General features: G+C 38.6%; 1 pseudogene; it reads left to right on the top strand.

Moving 5' to 3' along the window:
- The first annotated feature begins 9,983 nt into the window (after nucleotides 1-9,983).
- LOC103420228 (BAG family molecular chaperone regulator 1-like) lies at nucleotides 9,984-11,525 on the top strand (annotated as a pseudogene).
- Nucleotides 11,526-15,630: the final 4,105 nt, after the last annotated feature.

The raw sequence follows: 15,630 nt of genomic DNA, 5'->3' as shown, positions 1-15,630 counted from the left end.
AGAGGCGATTGGGTTTTCTGAACGGTTTTAACGTCTCGCCTATTGGTAGGGCTGAAGGCTTAAGCTTGTGGTGGGATGACACACTGGAGGTTCAAATTGTTTTTTCTTCACATAATATTATTGATGCTGTTCAGCGCACTAAAGGGGATAATAGATGGGTTCGTGTCACTGGGGTGTATGGGACTCCTTATAGAAATGAAAAACAAATGTTTTGGGGTTGGATGTTAAATCACTTTATTCTTTTGGAGATTCCTTAGATATGTGGTGGGGATTTTAATGAGTACATTTGGGCTTATGAAAAGTCTGGAGGGGTTGAGGTATTGTATAATAGGCCCAGGTATTTGGAGGATTTCATGAATTCTTCGAATTTGTTTGATTTGGGCTTCAATGGGTCGGCTTTTACTTGGCGAGGATTGAGATATGGGGATTGGGTGGAGGAACGGCTTGATAGGGTCCTTGTTAATGATTTATGGTAGGACCTTTGGCCTAACTCCACTGTTACGCATTGCCCTTTCATAATTAAGTCTGATTTGGATGGTCCGAAAGGAAGGAAGCTTTTTAGGTTTGAGGCTTTTTGGGCTAAGGAGGAGGAGTGTCAGAATTTGGTTCGTACCTGTTGGGAGCACATGTAGCACGGTGATGTTTTGTTGAATTGGGGGAGAAAATTAAAAGCTTGCCGGTCTAGTTTGTGTCGCTGGAGCAGTACCAAGTTTAAGAGGCGGGGCCTTCAAATTCAAGATCTCCTTGCTCAATTAGATGATCTCCAGAGGGATTGGGGTCCAAACCAAGATGTGATAAGGGACAAATCTCAATTAATTGATGATCTAAGGGCGCAGGAAGAAAGTTTTTGGTGTCAGCGCTCTAGGGTCAAATGGTTGCGAGATGGGGATGCTAATACTAAGTTTTTTCATCATTTAACTTTGCACCGGCGTCGTAGGAACACCATTGTGAAGCTTAAGGATGAGGATGAGTGTTGGGTGGAGCATCCTGATCAGGTTTGTCACTTGGTGGAGAATCATTTTGTTGACATTTTCAGCTCGGCTGGGTCTCGGAACTAGGGTTCCTTATTGGACTGTATCTATCCTGTGGTTTTTGATGCTATGAATATGGTTTTGGTTGTGACGGTTTCGGATGACGAAATTAAGGAGGCAGCCTTGGAAATGGGGTGCTTGAAAGCTCTTGGCCCGGACGGATTCCAAGGGGTGTTTTACCAGTCTTTTTGGGAGACTGTCAGAGCGGATGTTTTAGCTTTGGTTAAAGCTCTGATTCAGGACTCTACCATCCCAGGTACTCTGAATGATACTCATATTGTTCTTATCCCAAAGGTTGCAAATCCTGAATCTGTTTCACAATTCAGGCCTATCAGTTTATGTAACTATTCTTACAAAATTCTGTCAAAAGTTATCACCAATAGACTGAGAGTGTTACTGCCGACCATTATTTCTCCTTCTCAGAATGCTTTTGTGGTGGGTAGACAAATTCAGGATAGTATTGGTATAGTTTCATGAAATCTTTCATTTTTTGAAAGGGAGGAAAGCAAAGAATAAATTTGAGTTGGGCATTAAACTTGATATGCAGAAGGCTTATGATAGGGTTGAATGGGATTTTCTGAAGGCAGTTATGGAAAAGATGGGGTTCTATCCGATGTGGAGAAAGCTTATCATGGGCTGTGTTAATTCGGTTCAGTTTAATGTTCTTCTAAATGGGCAACCTGGGAATAGGTTTGCTCTCTCCAGGGGTCTCCGTCAGGGGGATCCTCTTTCTCCCTATTTATTCATATTGGTTGGGGAGGTTCTCTCCCGAATGATTCAGGGTGAGGTGGATTAAAGGCGACTGGTTGGTGTGCGGATGGGTTTCTCGGGACCAGTTATATCCCATCTTTTCTTTGCTGATGATACTTTAATTTTCTTACGAGCTGATGAGAATAACTGTCGGCATCTGAGCGATCTTCTTGCTACATATTGTGAAGCCTCGGGGCAAAATGTCAACTTATTGAAATCTAGCATTTTCTTTGGGGCAAATGTCTCGGCTTCGCTTTCTGCCCACATGGGGAGTATTCTTGGTATGGCTGTGGTTTGTAATCTTGGGACCTATCTGGGGGTTCTTGCTATTTGGGGACGGTCTAAGAAGCGGGGCCTTTCTTATGTGAAGAGGCAAATTCTAGAGAAAATGCAAGGCTGGAAACAAAGTTCTTTGTCCCGAGCCGGAAAAGAGGTGCTGATTAAGGCTGTTGTTCAGGCTATTCCTGCTTACCCTATGAGTATTTTTAAATTCCCTGCCATTGTTTGTCAGGAGCTTGATTCTTTGGTGGCAGATTTTTGGTGGGGTAACAAGGATGGAGCTCGCAAAATACATTGGGTTTCCAAGGATGTTTTGGGTCTTCCAAAAGACTTAGGTGGATTGGGCTTTCAGAATTTCCAGGAGTTTAATGATGCTTTGTTAGCTAAACAATGTTGGCGCTTGGTTTCAGACCCTAATTTGTTGTGGGCTCATGTAATTAAGGCTCGTTATTTCCCTCATTGCAACATTTAGGAAGCAACGAAAGGTGGTCGTGCTTCTTGGGCCTGGTCTAGTATTATCACGGGAAGGGATTTGCTTAAACTTGGTTCCCATTGGCAAATTTTGGAAGGTCAGGATGTGCAGGTGTGGGTGAATAAGTGGTTACCGTCTCTGCCTTTAGGTTATCCTCTGCCTCTTGGGTCAGTTCCAGTTACCTCTAGTTTGTGTGTGAGCTCACTTATTTGTCCGGTTTCTAGGAGGTGGGATCTTAATTTCTTCCTGCCTTTCCTCTCGGATACGGATAAAAAGGCTATTGAGGACACTCCAATTGGTGATTTGAGTCACAAGGATCGGATTATTTGGGGATGTAGTAAGAATGGTATTTACACGGTCAAGTCGGGTTACCGGTGGATTCAAAGTAGATCGCTTGCTTTGAGGGATAATCAGCTTTCTACTGCTCGTGGGGTTCCTTCGAGGTTATGGAAGGCTATCTGGAAGCTTGAGGTGCCTCCGAAATTGCGCAATTTTCTATGGCTCACTTTGCACAATTGTCTTCCTACTTGTACGGCCCTTTTTTCGCAGAAAGTCCTCAATTTCCTCTACTTGTCCTATTTGTCTTTGCCATGATAAGACTATTGAGCATCTTTTTCTTAATTGTTCGTGGGTTGAGCCTATTTGGTTTGGAGGTGCCTTGAACTACAAAATTAATCGTGATGCTATTCACTCTTGGGTGGATTGGTTAAAGGATGTATGGTCTTCTTCCTTTGCGTCCTCTACCCATGCTAAGTGGATGCGGTCTTATATTGCTTATACCTGTTGGTTTATTTGGAAGACTCGCTGTGACTTTATGTTTAATAAGGTGCCCACTAATCCTTCTAAAGTGTTGTTTGCTTTATCTACGGCTGTGGGCTCTTTCTTGGCTTTGAAAGATATTTTGGGAGTGTCCAGGTCGGAGGGATCTGATAGGGTGGGGCATGCTTCGCGTTGGTGTGCTCCTACCTTTCCTTTCATCAAGATAAATGTTGATGCTAGTTGGTCAAAGGTTTCAAAGTTGGGTTTCGCTGGGTGGTTATGCGGGCTGCGGATGGGAGGTTTGTTGCTACTGCAAGGTACCCTCTTTCTGCTCCCTCGGCTGCTGCAGCTGAGGCTTTAGCTTTGCTTCGTGGTTATGAATTGGGTGCAGCTTTGGGTATCAATGCTCTGATTATTGAATCTGATTCTCTTGATGCTGTTAATTGTCTCTCTGGTTCTCTAGAGATGGGCAGTTGGGAGTTTTTCCCTATGTTGGCTCAGGTCAAACAGCTTGGGGAGGCCTTCCAGTTCTGTCGCTGGTCTTGGGTACCTAGATCAGCTAATGGTGCGGCGCATGAGATGGCGTCGGTTGGTTTTACGGAGATGAGTGATTATGTTTGGGTCGAGCGGCCCCCATCTTCGTTGATCTTTGTTTTGAACAATGATGGGCTCCCGTGTCCTCATTGATTGCTTTGTGATGTTTGGGGTGACGTCTCCACTAGGTGGCGGTGTCTCTGTTGTATCCCCGTTCATTACTTGGTTTCCTGCTTTGTGTTTGCCTCTCTGTAGGCTTTCTTGTTTTTTGGTTTCTTTGCCTTGTTGTTCCCCTGCTTTAAAAAAAAAGAAGTCGTGGATTCTCGTGTCGAAAAAAAAAAAAAATGAGATTGCAGAGCTTTGGTGTGCAAAATGACAGATGACTATATTGTTAGGCCATCTCTCACCAAAAGCTAGCCAGATTACTCATTTTAACCCTTTGGTTCTCCAAAAAATTAATATTTTAATGAACAGTGCATAGTTATATTTTTTACCATCTCCAACCGAGGGCCAAAGGGCCATAAAGCTCGTTTTAGCCCTGTCACAAAAAACTATATCCAACCTAGGGCCAAACATATTATTTAAATTTAAAAACTAAAACAACTTAAATTAAATGCACATTTACCATGTATAAATGCACATTTGCCACCTCTAATAGAAAGCTTACATTTGGTGCCCCCATTATATTTGTCCCACGTCGGCTGTGAGAGAGGTTTGAGCAATCAAACATACTTATAAAAGCAATATCCTCACATAGAACCAATCACCTTTCTGGGCTTTAATTAAATATTCTTTTTAAATTTTTGGCCTAAAAAAAACTGTAAAAAAAAATGAAAAATAAAAAATAACGGCTAGCTGTTGAGATTCAAATTTTTTAGCCCGGCTGGCTGGCTTATTTGGGCCGGCCAGTTGGCCCTTTGGCCCTTTTTGGTCCAGTGGGACCCATGAGCCTTTTGGCTTGGCCCTTGGTTGGAGATGGTTTTAGGGCTATTTTCGGCCTTCTGGCCTTCTGAACCATTCGGTTGGAGATGACCTTATTATATCAAATTGAACCATGCACGTCTACAACTCACCTTCTATAAAATATAATAATTTTTTGCTTATTATATTGACACCCCATACTTAATATACCGCATATTTGTTTTTTTCAATTAAAAATTATCCTAATACACCCTACATACTTTCCCATAATACCCTCACACCCCACATTCTTAATATACTCCTTATATTTTCTACATGCACCCCATATTTTCTTTACACCCCACATTTCTCAAATCTTAGAAAGTTTTTAATTTGGATAAAAAAATGCCAACTGGAATTTTGACAAAAGATGCCGTCTGAGATTTAAAACATATGTGGGTTGTTTTCAATTCCACTATTAAAACCCATGTCTTCAAATTTTAATATTTGGTGGTAATTTTAGGTGTTTAATTCTTCATGTAATCCCTGTGATCCCTAAAAGATGAATACAAACATAGAAGCTTGAATAATACATCAAAAGCAAGATTCAATAATTATCGATGTCGTCAAAATCACTAAAACAATAAAAAAATATGAAGTCTTACCTGTCACAGCCCGTCCCAAATATATATTTATTGATGGCGTGAATTGACGAAAATACCCTTGGACGCTAGTTGTGTAATGTGGTTTAAGTGTAGCTTTGGGTTAATATTCTTAAATACTAATTGTTTGGAACCAATTAGGATTAAATTATGGTACTTTTTGGTGGTTGACCAATCCTAGGCCACACACACACATTCTCTCTCTTCTCTCTCCCGTACCCTCTTATCTCTCTCGGACTCTCATTCTCTCTCTCCTTCGAACTCGTACGGACGCCAACCAAAACCTTTGCAAACACGACGGATCAAAGTGGAAAATGGCACCATTATGTTCGTGAAGCTCAGACGAACACATCCATACCATTTACAGGTAAGAACTACTTTGAAATCACGTGAATGAGGTACTGTTCATGCAAAAACTTATGGCTTGTTTTTATGGAATTTGAAGCTTATAGGAAGCTTTGTGAGGTCCCTGGGAGGCTTGGGATAGTTCCTTTGAGGATTTTGGACGTCGGAAAGTGGAGATCGACATGTTTTACATTTGGCCAGAAAGTCGAGGTAATTTCCCACGTGTTCTCGTGAATTTCAAGGACCCAAATTGTTATATAGTGTTTCTACTTGTCCTTAGCTTCATTTTGGTTTAAATTTCATAAGTTTTGGTGAAGAAAAGAGTGAGAACAAGGGTTTTAAAGTTTTACCTAGTTTCCCGGCGACTCGCCTGAATATGCTGACACCGTCAGTCAATTTTAGCAGAATCTATTAGGTTTAATAGAATATTCCCTAACGGTGGTTAAGGAATCCGTCAGGTTTGGGCCGCGCGTGGGGGCGCGTTTTGCCGTACCCTTGCCGGTGTGTGGCGGCGCTTGGGATGTCCAAAAATATTTCTAAAAATATGGGGATGATCTTGAGGTTGTGTAGATCACTGTGGTATATTCATATACCCATTTTGAGCAATGTATAAGAAGTTATTAGCTAGTTTGTCTATGTGCTTTAAAAATAACGTTTTTATAGTTAATTCGCATATAGGTGAGACTTATCCCGAGGACGAGCGTACCCACGGGCGACTCGGGGGCTACGACCCTTCGACATACTAGTGAGTGGGTTTTTGTTTTTAGTATATATTTATATACTTGGTATATTTCCGAGAAATGCATTTATAAGGAAAGTATGCTTTGAAATAATATGCCAAATGCTTTTATATTTTGAATATGCATTTCATGGTTGCATATATATATATATATATATATCAATGTGGTGCTGTGGAGGCACAGGTAAGTTCAGGTAAGTTATGTTTGGCTAAGTGAATCATCAATGATGTGATATGTGATCGAATAATGTTGAGCTCATAAAACTGCACCTAGGGTGATTGTGATTTAGCCAGAGATATGAAGTACATGCCTATTTATTTACGTCACCTCCCGCACTATATGCTCATATTGGATCCAACTTAAGTGCACAGTCTTGTCATACATACCTTATTCATGGTTCCGACTCGCAGGTGACTAGCGATTTATCTCCCGACTATTATGAGAGAATAGAGTTGAGCATAATTATATTACACCCAATCTTGTTGTACAGACCCTATCTAGGGGTTCCGACTTATGTGCAGTATATTGTCGTATAGGTCATAGTAGTGACTTCGGCTAGATTGAGTGTGAGCTATGAATTCAGCCGTACAGACTACCATAAAAGTTTCGGCTAACATATCATATTTCTATGAAATTATTATTACCTGGATTGTTTACTTTGTTATATTTTGGCATGGCATACATATGAATATGATTATGTGAAGCATGAATTGAGTTGATAAATTTCATATCTAATTATGTATATGCTTATATTCTGATTCTGGGAAAAATTATACATGTTTTACAACGAGGGATTAGTATATTGATAAATGAAATGATTTTGTAAAACATTTGTTTTTGCCCACTCACGTTTTCTGTTTTGCGCCCTTCCAGATTTTAAGTAAGCTTGTTGTCGGTGGCTCGGGATCATCAGCAGTTCTGACCTATTTGAATAACAGTAGGACATTCCTGGTACTGTGTAACTAGTACTTGTCCTATTAGACTGCACCTAGACTTTATGCTCTGATTAGGAGTGTTTAGTGTTGTAACTAACTCCTATCACTTTCTTTTAGTAGTGCACTCTAGTAATTTGGTTTTTAATTATTCGTATATTCTTATCTTTATTGCTTCTGCACTGTGCACTTGGCTACCTCACTTTCACGTGATGGCCAGCATGCCTTGATCTCGGTCGGGGTGTGTCATTACCTCATGTAAAGTTTCCGAAATATCGATTTCATGTTTCATTCGTCAAAAATAATTTTTCTCAATTAATATGTTTGTAGTTTCATTGGATAGGGTTTTGTTCAATAATGGAGGGTTGAAGGGGTTTTGATAGTTGAAGAAGATAAATAATACGTTAAAAGTGATTTAGGGTGTATATAGAATTTTTTTTTTCTTTTAAAACCTAATAAGGTCAAAATTGTCATAGCATAGTAGGGTAAATAAGTCATTTAATACTAAATTTTAATGTGGAGTGCATTCAACATTTTGTGAAGTGCTAATATAAAAAGCCTAATTTTTTGCTTTATACAATACAAACCAATTATTTTCTATTAGACAATGACAGTATTGTCCCTCAGAACCAACCACGTTTAGGCAACCAGACAGGTGCCGACTAGCTGAAATTTTCTTTCTGTTAAGTTTTCCTTCACATGTCTGCTTTTCAATTCTATGTTGCTTTTCTTTTTCAATTATGTGACACGCAAGAAGAACTTTTATGGCACGGGTTTATTGTTATCGTGTCATTCTGTGTTAATGATGTAAAGATGTGTATTTCTCTGCACATAGCTTTTTGCTTGGCTACATATTAGAGATACAAGTATGTTGGATTATGCATTGAGATCATTGAACAATGTGCTGTGTGTCCTCCCTTAGTTGGATTCGAGGCGAAGACTAGCAAGGTTCATCATTCAATGGTGGGGTGCTCATAGAAAAGAAGGTGTCACCCAACAAATGGCAGATTTTGATGGGTCTCGCTTTGATGTTGGGGAGATAAATAGATTTGGATAGAGTCTCACTCATAGATAGAGGAAGAGTACGCGCGCTAACGTGCTAGGGCTTACACAGTTGATCAGATCAGATTGTTGGAGAACAATTCAGAAATAAACAGAATAACAGAAATAAACAGAACTTGAAATTCACAATTTTTATTTCACAAAAGGTACTTGCTATACAGAATGAAAAGTATACAATAAATACAGAAATTAATATAAGAATATCAACGGTACTAACTTGATTACAGAAGGTAAAGGCTAGCGTAAAAGCTATGTCCTTCGAACAGTAATTCCGTCCCACTCTTGTGCTTGTGGTTCTATAACGTCTGCTCGACCAGGATACAACTACCTAATCCTATAACCCGCACTGGATTATAGAATTCTAGCGAATTACTTTGTGTGTTTACTCTCTCTGGAAAGTTTGTACGGAAGAAAAGGAAGAAGAAAAGATGATTCATTTGGATACCATGGATTGCAGATATATAGGCTGTTTCACACCCTTTCAAATACCAGTTCAGTGTATTTGAAGGTTCACAACTCTTTTCTAAGAACTGTGTCTTTTAATCAAAACGTTTTTAATTAATAATAAATTAATTAAAAACTTAATCCGAAAATTAAAATTAATGAATCAGATTATTTTTAAATTTAGGGTTTAGGGTTTAGGCCCTTGTCTTGATTAATTAATATTAATTGTATTTAGGCTATATTATACAAGCCTAATCCACACAACCATAAGGCTCAAGCCTTCAATCCATTTCCAAATGGCCCATATTATAATTACTAGACTAAAGCACTAAATCTATATAAAGACCCTTGAGAATCTTGTTTTCCCCAATGTGGGACAAGAGTCTCAAAACTTCCAACATAGATAACCCTATTATTAGCACGAAAATCAATATGTGTGTACCGGTGTCATGTAAGTTACTCTGAGAAGAGAAATAGATAGCCGTATCGTATACTCTTTTCCTACATTAATTTTCTTTGTTTTGGTGTTGGATTGTGAGTATACATCAACACACATAACGACAAACTTGAATAAGAAGGAAAAAAGGGTTAAAAGGTCTGAATACTGCATGTAAAATGCTTATTGTTATTTGCCATTTTTGATTTTGTTTTACCTTAAAATCTAAATATTTTCCTCTTTTTCTTTTGTCCCTCTCCTCACGTAAACTGATGTGGATTTCCCTTTTTCCCCCTTATTTTCTTTCTTTGTATATTTATCAGAGGGATTTATTCCCTTCACTCACTTCACATTCTCTGTTGGCCATTAGTTCTCTCTCCTTTATCTTTCCCATTTGCCATTGGTTTCTATATAGCTTTGAGTAGATCTCAATTTCTTCTCTGCGTCTCTCTCTCTTAGATAAAGTTTTGATCATGTTTTCGTCATTTGTCTCACTTAGTCTGTAGTTTTGCTCACCTAATCCTTTATTCCCTTTTGCTATTCTCATTGATAGAAAAATGCTGTTTGTATTACTTGAAATTGTTGTTTTGGTTTTGCACCATTTCTTCCTAATTCTTTCACAATTGGGTGTTTTTTTTATTCCATCGTAGGGATCGAAAGGTTCTTTCTTCTGTATTGGGTTACTTTGAATCCAAGCAAAGAACATTGAACGAAAACTCTCAGCTTCTTTTGAGGTTTCTTGTTCAAGTAGTTTTCTTTTCTCTTGGTCTTAGCTAACATGATTAAGAAATAGATTATAAATGGAGCCAATGAATTCAAAGAAGAACAAAATGCTTTCTTCGGAAAGTAAGCGCTCTGTTGATGATGGCAGTGGAGGTCCCGATAGCGTAGACTTGGAAATCAAGCCAGGGGGAATGCTGGTGCAAAAGAGAACCGATGAGATGAATCCTAGTTCTATTTCAATCCATACAATCAAAGTTAGAGTCAAGTATGGCTCTTCGTACCACGAAATTCAAATCAGCTTCCAAGCAAGCTTTAGTACTACGAAATTTCAAATCCAACTTTTGTTTTGGTTTTTTGATTGGAAAGAAACAATTAAATTGTTTTGTTTAATTGAATTTGGTTTTCGAATTTGCAGGGGAATTGAAGAAAATGTTGGCAGAGCGAATGAAGTTGCACCATCTGGATCAGAAGCTGATATACAAAAAGAAAGAGAGGGGCTCCAAAAAGTATCTTGATGTGGCAAGAGTTAAACAAGGATCAAAGATCGTGCTGGTGGAGAACATTTTAGGTAGAGAAAAAAGGTGTCTAAAAAATTCAAGTGTAGAGAAATCTTCGAAATCCTTAGCTGAAATCAACTTGGAAGTGGACAAGCTTGCAAGCTAGGTAATTAAAATGAATCATAATTTGCAGGGAAAGAAATTCGAACTTGGGCGCAAGATTGCAATGACGAACTAGCCTAACTGATATCTACTGAATTGTTTTTATTAATTTCGTTCCTGTTGTAAATAGGTCACAGCTTTGGAAACAACAGATTCTACAGGTGGGAAAGTTTCCACGATGGATGTGGAGAATTTGACTGAGCTTATGATGATGAAGTTAATTAAATTGGATGGAATTGTTGGCACCGGCCATCTAAAATTGCAGAGAAGAGTGTAGGTATTATAAAATTAAGTACGTTTTAAATGTCTTTTACTTGCACGTTGTTAGTACTATTCTAATTGTTGGTTTATGATCTTGAAGGTGACAAGAGTTCAGAAGTACATAGAAATTCTGGACATGTTGAAGCATCAGAACTCCAAATCAAGTAGAAATGGAGCAAAAATCAAATTGCAGCAACAAGAAATAAAGAAAATCCAACTGGCCATATGCTAAAGGACTCAAAACCGATGCAGAAACAACGCGTGCATTGGAAGCCAGAAAATTCGATACGCAAAAATCCAGTGATGCAGCAGCAACAACAATAGAATTCTGAGTCTGTTGTGGTTACAACAAAATGGGAAACTTTTGATTAAAACCAAAAGGGCTAATTACAACTATACTTTTGGGGTTGGCTCTTTGTAAAGTCTTGTCATGGGCCGGCTCTGTCGAGGTTGGCCGAATCTTGCTACGAATAGGATTATATCGGATAAAGGTGAAGTAGTTGAATCCTGGTATAATAAGGAGTCTTAAAGCTAAAGTACTTGGGATTAACTGATGAACCTGGTTTGTTTGAAGGTTTGGTTCAGAATCTTATAGAGATTAGGATTGGTCGAAGTTTAATCGGATTGGGTTGAGGAGTCCTAATCCGAGTATATCTTTAGTTTGGCCAGAAGCAGGCTCGTTGCTATAAATACAAGACACCGTGCAACATTTGGAGCCCCTCCAATTCAACACACAAACTGCCCTATGCAAACTCTCGCTCTACGCGAAATCTCTCAACAACCTTGAGATTTTTATTCTCTTTTTCTCGTTGACACATCTTCAGTTTGGATAAACAACACTGTAAAGCCAACCGGTAGCATTTTCAGTTTGGATAAACAACACTGTTGCCGTAGAATTAGCCGATCGTTGAGCACCTTCAATTTGGATAAACAGCACTGTGTTGAGGGCGACTGGTTATCTATCTAAGTCTTGGTCAAAAAGGATTTTCAAGTCCTTATTGGCAGGGGTCATCTCACTAGCCTTATCGGCGAAGTGAGGTGTTAAAAATTCCTAGGCTCAGCGCATTGAACATCGAGTTGTTTTATGATTAAATATTCACAAGTTTTAGAGTTCGACATTCTGACGGCCGAACCACATTCATCATTAAGACATACATCTCTTTTGAGTACTTGTGTCTATATAGTTTGGTGCCAGTTCGACGTGCTTATACTCTTACAAATATAATCACTGTGACCGAACCTGGCACCAATGATCCGTGAACTTCGCAAGACTAGCAGCCTTGTCTTCAGGCTTTAGAACTTGAAGGCTGAGACGTGTTCCTTCCTCGGTCGCCGTCCCAAGATAGAGAAGTCAGCACGCTCAACACAATAATAACATATTTTACTCCTCGGCCGAGCTCGGCCGACAAGATGGCACACCCCGCACACAACCAAAGGACGTAGTTAGCTTATTAATTACTCGGCCTGCGTGCCACGTAGGCTTAGTAGTTTTTAGGGTCTACATTTTGGCACGCCTAGTGGGAAACAATGCTAAAGCTACGAAGTTTCATGACCATTGAGACGCGGTCAGTAAAAATGAAAATAAGAATGGGTAAATTGGCGATTAACCTTCCACCTACGGTCTAAAACCTAGATCATGATGGTTTGTCACAGACATAGAATCCTCCTGTTGCCATCACACTCGAAGCCACAAGTGTGACAACACTTTTAATGTCATAATTCTTCAATTACAAATTGTTGTATGAAGAAGTAAGAATTGCGTTGAACAACCCTTAGAACAACCCTTAGTTAACGCAAACATTAGTGCTCGTTTCTTTGTTACATGAACAAGGAACTTAAGAAGTAAGCACAAGGGCATGAACACTTTATGTGCCATGATTCTTCATTTACAAATTGTTGTATGAAGAAATGAGAGTTGCCTTGAACAACTCTTGAAAGTTTGTAATTGTGTTTAGAACATAATGGTTGGTTGACAAAAATAGTCCATCAACATGGACTTATGATGATTTTGAATCATTGAGTGTTGAAGTGTTAAACCACTTCTAGAGACGGAAACTAAGGAAGGACTTCACTTTCGTTAAATTTATATACACACACATATATGATATATTAATTTTGGAAATGAAAAGAATACTTCTTCGTTAAATTTATGACTTTAAACATTCTATAACGATAGAATGTATATGGGAGACATAGTCTATAAACATGGGATATAATGATAGATTTCAGGATATAATTGGATTATATCAAGCCCTAATGATAGACAAAAGATGCTAGGAAGTTTCTCATATGATGATAAACTTCAATCAGAAGAACAACTCTAGTGAGACTAAGAGGTAGCTCTTTTCAAAGGGAATGTACCCTTTGACTCCCAAAGAAATAATGCGTAAATTGAATCCTTTATGTATACGCAGAAAGGTGATTTATGTATTTCATATTGTATAAAAAACGTTGATATGAGTTGTACCAAGATCAGTACAAGACGATATCAATGCAAGCCCAGGATCAGAACCATGGCAACTGTCAAGTGAATCCTTAAGTATTTGAGAAATAATAAAGGATGGATTCCTCAAGAATGAGGAAGAATTAGAGTAACATAATGGAAGCGTAAATGTATTAGATTAAAATATAATCCATCATTAGATGTTTCTTCATTATGAATGAAGAGAAAATCAGATATCTCTTTATTATGACTAAAGAGATATTTGGATGGAAACATTAAAAGTAATGACTTTAGTGTGTTCCATTGTGAATGCAAAATATATTGCCATATAGAAGCTTACAACAATGTTGTTTGGATGAGAAAGTTCATTCATGAACTCTCTATTCGGTTCCAACCAGAAAGTGTCTCTAGTGTAACGACACTACGACACTACGACACTAATGGGGCGATACCTCAAGCCAGGGAATCAAGGTCTCATCATGATCTGAACTCAAATGAGAGACTAAACCACATGATTAAGAATCATGTATAATGGTGACGTCGTTATTCTCAAGGTTACTTTTATGGATAACATATAGATATCCATTGTCTCAGCCTACTACTCAGCCATTTTTTAAATAACTACAGAAGAGGTATCATCATTGATGACCAAGCTGATTGGCTCTAGTGCAAGTGGGAGATTGTTGGAAATGTGCCCTAAAACCAATCATATGATGATAGTTTACGGACATTTCACATGTTAAACTAATGTATTTTAATTTAAAGGGCAAAAATTATTGTTTGAAGCCGTCTCATATAAATATTATACGCTTAAACGATAAGTCCATGGAATATGTAATTTGGAGAATACGATCTAAAGAAGTTAGATTCATGTGACCATTCTCTTTCGTATACATATCCTAAACATTCCTGATCATAGGATTGCCAATTGGGCATTAACAGTCCGTTAAGATCAGTACGTGCTATGTCTTCTCTTAGGGAGAGTGACTGGTCTCGAGTCATTGGTGTGACTGACACCAAGACAAGTACGTAAGTGCTCAATAGAGAATGAGTTCACTGAACACGATCAACAAGGAGTTCTCATACTCATGTCAAATGAGAACTCATGGTTGGGATAATGCAAAGTAGTCCTTTGACCTGAGGCATCATAGTTGTCTTGTGGTTAGGTCATTGATTTTTGACTATGTCAAAGTCACTCTGTCAGAGGGTGTCCACGACATAGTTGGGGTTAAGCCACTTAGTCATGGAGGCAAGTGAATGCGCAACAAGGGATCTCTGACTTTTAAATCGTTTGAGGGAGAATACTCTATAATATGATTAAGAATCTCTGGCCAGAGTATGAATGAGATTTAGGAAATCGTTCCAAATCACATTCAAGGTAATCATATAAGAAAGAGAATCACATTGGATAGTAGACATGAATAAACTATCAAACCAAACAATGTGGTCAAGAGTATTGTATTAGAGAAAGACCGTATTGCATTGTAATCCTAAACTGAATAGGTTCTCCACATCTTCTGATTAGCTTGGGTAACCATGACATACTGCTAGGTGTCACTCATGGTTTGTGGAAGCCTTAAATGTGTATAATCACTAAAGGGAGAATTGAAAGTAAGTTTCAATTCACAATCGATTTGAAAGAGTTCTAATCGCCCACTGCCTCGCTAAAAGAAACCTAATGGATCGTACACTGTGTAAGGTAGAGATTGAAGAAACAACAAAGATTAGTAAGGATAATTAAATGGTTTAATTATTTATGGCAAGGATTAATTAATATGTTAATTAATCAAACGAATAAAGTTTGTTAAAGACCTCGGGTTAGTTTTGGGCCTCAAGGCCCAATGGGCTTCGAACGTCAAGCTCATTGACTTAAGTTGTATGACAACTTAATGACTAATAATTCACAAAGGCTCAAACAGCCCAATAAAACCCTATGGCCAGCCATATTGATAAAGGTGTGGGTTTGGACTTATTACAAGTTTGCCACTCCAATGAATGAAGGTATAAATATGTTTTTATAGCCTTTTCTTCATTAGGGTTTCTTTTGGAGAAAATATGAGAACGCAATGTCTCTCCCTTTCTCTCTAGGATGTCGGCCCCCTTGGAGGAGATTAGCTAGCAATCTTCCATCCTCCAAGGTCACTCATTTCTTCTTCGAGTCTCTCCTTGGTGTGGAAAAATTAGAGGTTCTCAACTTT

Source organism: Malus domestica, chromosome 06 (assembly GCF_042453785.1).
Source record: "Malus domestica chromosome 06, GDT2T_hap1".
In the NCBI taxonomy this organism is placed as follows: domain Eukaryota; kingdom Viridiplantae; phylum Streptophyta; class Magnoliopsida; order Rosales; family Rosaceae; genus Malus; species Malus domestica.
This window is presented reverse-complemented; position numbering and strand designations above follow the sequence as displayed.